At 32.8% G+C, this 8,116-nt stretch overlaps 1 pseudogene; it reads left to right on the forward strand.

Moving 5' to 3' along the window:
• Window positions 1-8,116, forward strand: part of LOC114553064 (mannan-binding lectin serine protease 1-like) — an 80,966-nt pseudogene that overhangs the window by 9,897 nt on the left and 62,953 nt on the right.

Below are 8,116 nucleotides of genomic sequence, written 5' to 3' on the forward strand. Positions count from 1 at the left end.
AGTGCAGTGAGCAGAGTGATGAAGAACTCGTCTGTCTGTTTACCTGTCTCTCTGTCTACCTGTCTGTCTCTCAGATGTAGATGAGTGCAGTGAGCAGAGTGATGAAGAACTCGTCTGTCTGTTTACCTGTCTCTCTGTCTACCTGTCTGTCTCTCAGATGTAGATGAGTGCAGTGAGCAGAGTGATGAAGAACTTGTCTGTCTGTGTCCCTACCTGTCTGTCTGTCTACCTGTCTGTCTCTCAGATGTAGATGAGTGCAGTGAGCAGAGTGATGAAGAACTCGTCTGTCTGTGTCCCTACCTGTCTGTCTGTCTACCTGTCTGTCTCTCAGATGTAGATGAGTGCAGTGAGCAGAGTGATGAAGAACTCGTCTGTCTGTTTACCTGTCTCTCTGTCTACCTGTCTGTCTCTCAGATGTAGATGAGTGCAGTGAGCAGAGTGATGAAGAACTCGTCTGTCTGTTTACCTGTCTCTCTGTCTACCTGTCTGTCTCTCAGATGTAGATGAGTGCAGTGAGCAGAGTGATGAAGAACTTGTCTGTCTGTGTCCCTACCTGTCTGTTTGTCTACCTGTCTGTCTCTCAGATGTAGATGAGTGCAGTGAGCAGAGTGATGAAGAACTCGTCTGTCTGTGTCCCTACCTGTCTGTCTGTCTACCTGTCTGTCTCTCAGATGTAGATGAGTGCAGTGAGCAGAGTGATGAAGAACTCGTCTGTCTGTTTACCTGTCTCTCTGTCTACCTGTCTGTCTCTCAGATGTAGATGAGTGCAGTGAGCAGAGTGATGAAGAACTCGTCTGTCTGTTTACCTGTCTCTCTGTCTACCTGTCTGTCTCTCAGATGTAGATGAGTGCAGTGAGCAGAGCGATGAAGAACTCGTCTGCGATCATTTCTGTCACAACTTCATCGGAGGATACTACTGCTCCTGTCGCTACGGTTACCTGCTGCACCATGACAACCGCACCTGTAGAGGTAAGCCTCCTGTTGCTATGGTTATCTGCTGCACCATGACAACCACACCTGCTCAGGTGAGGCCCTGATGATGTCATCATGCTGTCAGACGAATCATGTCATTAATGGAAATAAGACCTGGACTTTATTGGGTTTTTATCCTAGGTTGTATTAGATGACTTTTCATGTTTATAACAGTCTCTCTGCCTGTCTGTCTGCCTGTCTGTCTCTCTACCTGTCTGTCTCTCTCTACCATGTTCATGGCAGTCTCTCTGCCTGTCTGTGTGCCTGTCTGTCTCTCTCTACCATGTTCATGGCAGTCTCTCTGCCTGTCTGTGTGCCTGTCTGTCTCTCTACCATGTTCATGGCAGTCTCTCTGCCTGTCTGTCTCCCTGTCTGTCTGTCTACCTGTCTGTCTCTCTCTACCATGTCCATGGCAGTCTCTCTGCCTGCCTGTCTGTCTCTCAATCCAATCAAAGTTATGGCTAATCAGGTGCCAAAAAGCTCTAAAAAGCCACTTAAAATCAGCAAAAATATCACTCAGACCCAACAAGACTCACTGAGACATACCAACGTGTCGCCTTTTTGTCTTGTTGCCAACAAAGGCGACAAAAAGGTGATGAAAAGGTGACGAAAAGGTGATGAAAAGGTGACAAAAAAGGTATATGATGATGTTAGGTATATGATGATGTTAGGTATATAATGATGTTAGGTATATAATGATGTTAGGTATATGATGATGTTAGGTATATGATGATGTTAGGTATATGATGTTAGGTATATGATGATGTTAGGTATATGATGTTAGGTATATGATGATGTTAGGTATATGATGTTAGGTATATGATGATGTTAGGTATATGATGTTAGGTATATAATGATGTTAGGTATATGATGTTAGGTATATGATGATGTTAGGTATATGATGATGTTAGGTATATGATGTTAGGTATATGATGTTAGGTATATGATGTTAGGTATATGATGATGTTAGGTATATGGTGTTAGGTATATGATGATGTTAGGTATATGATGTTAGGTATATGATGATGTTAGGTATATGGTGATGTTAGGTATATGATGATGTTAGGTATATAATGATGTTAGGTATATGATGATGTTAGGTATATGATGTTAGGTATATGATGTTAGGTATATGATGATGTTAGGTATATGATGTTAGGTATATGATGATGTTAGGTATATGATGATGTTAGGTATATGATGATGTTAGGTATATGATGATGTTAGGTATATGATGATGTTAGGTATATGATGATGTTAGGTATATGATGTTAGGTATATGATGATGTTAGGTATATGATGATGTTAGGTCTTAACCAGGATGTACTGGAGGTTACTGTAGAGAAGAGGATTAGTTCAAAACTAAAAATTGTCCTGCTTTTTGAAGGGCATCCATTACACCCTCTGTTCAAAGGACTCCGAAGCTCTTTCAGTGAGCGATTGGTAATGCCTCGGTGCTCTAGTGAGCGCATGAGAAGGTCTTTTGTTCCCGCTGCGGTTAGATTTTATAACCTACACTCTTAACCGTTGGATATTATTTTTGTCTTTTATAATTTATTTATTTATTTATTGTCTCCTTATCACGGTCTATTGGTCTACTAGTCCAGAATTATTTGTTTGTTTATTTGTTTTTTAGTTGTGTATTGTGTTCGATTGCTGTATGGTTGGTGGCAAACCAGTTTCCCTATCGGGATTAATAAAGTTTTTTCAATTCAATTCAATTTCAATTCAATTCAATTAGGTATATGATGATGTTAGGTATATGATGATGTTAGGTATATGATGATGTTAGGTATATGATGATGTTAGGTATATGATGATGTTAGGTATATGATGTTAGGTATATGATGTTAGGTATATGATGATGTTAGGTATATGATGATGTTAGGTATATGATGATGTTTAGGTATATGATGATGTTAGGTATATGATGATGTTAGGTATATGATGTTAGGTATATGATGATGTTAGGTATATGATGATGTTAGGTATATGATGTTAGGTATATGATGATGTTAGGTATATGATGATTTAGGTATATGATGATGTTAGGTATATGATGATGTTAGGTATATGATGATGTTAGGTATATGATGTTTAGGTATATGATGATGTTAGGTATATGATGTTAGGTATATGATTAGTTAGGTATATGATGATGTTAGGTATATGATGATGTTTAGGTATATGATGATGTTAGGTATATGATGATGTTAGGTGTTAGGTATATGATGATGTTAGGTATATGATGATGTTAGGTATATGATGTTAGGTTAGGTATATGATGTTAGGTATATGATGATGTTAGGTATATGATGTTGTTAGTATATATGATGATGTTAGGTATATGATGTTGGTTAGGTATATATGATGATGTTAGGTATATGATGATTTAGGTATATGATGTTAGGTATATGATTAGGTATATGATGTTAGGTATATGATGATTTAGGTATATGATGTTAGGTTAGGTGTTAGGTATGATGTTTGTTAGGTATATGATGATGTTAGGTATATGATGATGTTAGGTATATGATGATGATTAGGTATATGATGATGTTAGGTATATGATGATGTTGTTAGGTATATGATGATGTTAGGTATATGATGATGTTAGGTATATGATGATGTTTAGGTATATGATGATGTTATATATGATGATGATATGATTTAGGTATATGATGATGTTAGGATGTTATATGATGATGTTAGGTATATGATGATGTTAGGTATATGATGTTAGGTATATGATGTTAGGTATATGATGTTAGGTATATGATGATGTTAGGTATATGATGATATATGTTGTTTAGGTATATGATGATGTTAGGTATATGATGATGTTAGGTATATGATGATGGTGATGTTAGGTATATGATGATGTTAGGTATATGTTAGGTATATGATGTTAGGTATATGATGTTAGGTATATGATGATGTTATGATTTAGGTATATGATGATGTTAGGTATATGATGATGTTAGGTTAGGTATATGATGTTAGGTATATGATGATGTTAGGTATATGATGATTTAGGTATATGATGATGTTGATGGTATATGATGATGATGTTAGGTATATGATGATTTAGGTATATGATGATGTTAGGTATATGATGATGTTATGTTAGGTATATGATGATTTAGGTATATGATGATGTTATGTTAGGTATATGATGTGTTAGGTATATGATGATTTAGGTATATGATGATGTTAGGTATATGATGATGTTATATGATGGTATATGATGATGTTAGGTATATGATGATGTTAGGTATATGATGTTAGGTATATGATGATGTTAGGTATATATGATGTTAGGTATATGATGTTAGGTATGATGTTATATATGATGTTTAGGTATATGATGATGTTAGGTATATGATGTTAGGTATATGATGATGTTAGGTATAGGATGTTAGGTATGATGATGTTGATGTTAGGTATATGTAGGTATATGTTAGGTATATGATGTTTAGGTATATGATGATGTTAGGTATATGATGTTAGGTATATGATGTTAGGTATATGATGATGTTAGGTATATGATGTTAGGTATATGATGATGTTAGGTATATGATGATGTTAGGTATATGATGATGTTAGGTATATGATGATGTTAGGTATATGATGATGTTAGGTATATGATGTTAGGTATATGATGTTAGGTATATGATGATGTTAGGTATATGATGATGTTAGGTATATGATGATGTTAGGTATATGATGTTAGGTATATGATGATGTTAGGTATATGATGATGTTAGGTATATGATGATGTTAGGTATATGATGTTAGGTATATGATGATTTAGGTATATGATGATGTTAGGTATATGATGTTTAGGTATATGATGATGTTAGGTATATGATGATGTTAGGTATATGATGTTAGGTATATGATGTTGGTTAGGTGATATGATGATTTAGGTATATGATGATATATGTTAGGTATATGATGATGTTGTTAGGTATATGATGTTAGGTATATGATGTTAGGTATATGATGTTAGGTATATGATGATGTTAGGTATATGATGATGTTAGGTATATGATGATGTTAGGTATATGATGTTAGGTATGATGATGTTAGGTATATGATGATTTAGGTATATGATGATGTTAGGTATATGATGATGGTATATGGTTAGGTATGATGATGATGTTAGGTATATGATGATGTTATGATTGTTAGGTATATGGTTATATATGATGGTATATTGATGTTAGGTATATGATGATGTTAGGTATATGATGATGTTAGGTATATGATGATGTTAGGTATATGATGTTAGGTATATGATGTTAGGTATATGATGTTAGGTATATGATGATGTTAGGTATATGATGATGTTAGGTATATGATGATGGGTATATGATGATGAGTTAGATATTATGTTAGGTATATGATGATGTTAGGTATATGATGTTAGGTATATGATGATGTTAGGTATATGATGTTAGGTATATAATGATGTTAGGTATATGATGATGTTAGGTATATGATGTTAGGTATATGATGATGTTAGGTATATGATGATGTTAGGTATATGATGATGTTAGGTATGATGATGTTAGGTATATGATGTTAGGTATATGATGATGTTAGGTATATGATGATGTTAGGTATATGATGTTAGGTATATGATGATGTTAGGTATATGATGTTAGGTATATGATGTTAGGTATATGATGATGTTAGGTATATGATGATAGGTATATGATGATGTTAGGTATATGATGATGTTAGGTATATGATGATGTTAGGTATATGATGATGTTAGGTATATGATGATGTTAGGTATATGATGTTAGGTATATGGTAGGTATATGATGATGTTATGATGTTAGGTATATGATGTTAGGTATATGATGATGTTAGGTATATGATGTTAGGTATATGATGATGATATGATGTTAGGTATATGATGTTAGGTATATGATGATATATGATGATGTTAGGTATATGATGATGTTAGGTATGATGATGTTAGGTATATGATGATGTTAGGTATATGATGATGTTTAGGTATATGATGATTTAGGTATATGATGTTAGGTATATGATGATGTGATGTTAGGTATATGATGATTTAGGTATATGATGATGTTAGGTATATGATGATGTTAGGTATATGATATGATGTTAGGTATATGATGATGTTAGGTATATGATTAGGTATATGATGATTTAGGTATATGATGTTAGTTAGGTATATTAGGTATGATGTTAGTTTAGTATATGATGATGTTAGGTATATGATGATGTTAGGTATATGATGATGTGGTATATGGGTATATGATGTTAGGTATATGATGATGTTAGGTATATGATGATGTTAGGTATATGATGATGTTAGGTATATGATGATGGTATATGATGATGTTAGGTATATGATGATGTTAGGTATATGATGTTAGGTATATGATGATGTTAGGTATGATGTTAGGTATATGATGATGATGATGTTAGGTATATGATGATGATGTTGTTAGGTATATGATGATTTAGGTATATGATGATGTTAGTTATGGTGATATTAGGTATATGATGATGTTAGGTATATGTTAGGTATGATGTTAGGTATATGATGATGTTAGGTATTGTTAGGTATATGATGATTTAGGTATATGATATGATGATGTTAGGTATATGATGTTATGTGATGTTAGGTATATATGATGTTAGGTATATGATGTTAGGTATATGATGTTAGGTATATGATGATGTTAGGTATATGATGATGTTAGGTATATGATGTTAGGTATATGATGATGTTAGGTATATGATGATGTTAGGTATATGATGATGTTAGGTATATGATGATGTTAGGTATATGATGATGTTAGGTATATGATGATGTTAGGTATATGATGTTAGGTATATGATGTTATGATAGTTATGTATATGATGATGTTAGGTATATGATGTTAGGTATATGATGTATATGATGATGTTAGGTATATGATGTTAGGTATATGATGATGTTAGGTATATGATGTTAGGTATATGATGATGTTAGGTATATGATGATGTTAGGTATATTAGGTATTAGGATGTATGATGATGTTAGGTATATGATGATGTTATATATGATGATGTTGGGTATGATGTTAGGTATATGATGTTAGGTATATGATTTAGGTATATGATGATGATGTTAGGTATATGATGATTTAGGTATATGATGATGTTAGGTATATGATGATGTTAGGTATATGATGTTAGGTATATGATGATGTTAGGTATGATGTTAGGTATATGATGTGATATGATGATGTTAGGTATATGATGATGTTAGGTATATGATGTTAGGTATATGATGATGTTAGGTATATGATGATGTGTATATGATGATGTTAGGTATATGATGTTATATATGATGTTGTTAGGTATATGATGATGTTAGGTATATGATGTTAGGTATATGATGATGTTAGGTATATGATGTTAGGTATATGATGATGTTAGGTATATGATGTTAGGTATATGATGATGTTAGGTATATGATGATGTTAGGTATATGATGATGTTAGGTATATGATGATGTTAGGTATATGATGATGTTAGGTATATGTTAGGGTATATGATGATGTTATGGTATATATATGATGATGATGTTAGGTATATGATGTTAGGTATATGATGATGTTAGGTATATGATGATGTTAGGTATATGATGATGTTAGGTATATGATGTTAGGTATATGATGTTAGGTATATGATGATGTTAGGTATATGATGATGTTAGGTATATGATTAGGTATGATGTTTAGGTATATGATGATTTAGGTATATGATGTTAGGTATATGATGATGTTAGGTATATGATGATGTTAGGTATATGATGATTTAGGTATATGATGTTTAGGTATGATGATGTTAGGTATATGATGATGTTAGGTATATGATGATGTTAGGTATATGATGATGTTAGTATATGATGTTAGGTATATGATGATGTTAGGTATATGATGATGTTATGATGATGTTAGTATATGATGTTAGGTATATGATGATTTAGGTATATGATGATGTTAGGTATATGATGTTAGGTATATGATGATGTTAGGTATATGATGATGTTAGGTATATGATGTATATGATGATGTTAGGTATATGATGATGTTAGGTATATGATGTT

This window comes from Perca flavescens, chromosome 3 (genome assembly GCF_004354835.1).
Source record: "Perca flavescens isolate YP-PL-M2 chromosome 3, PFLA_1.0, whole genome shotgun sequence".
Classification (NCBI taxonomy): Eukaryota; Metazoa; Chordata; class Actinopteri; order Perciformes; family Percidae; genus Perca; species Perca flavescens.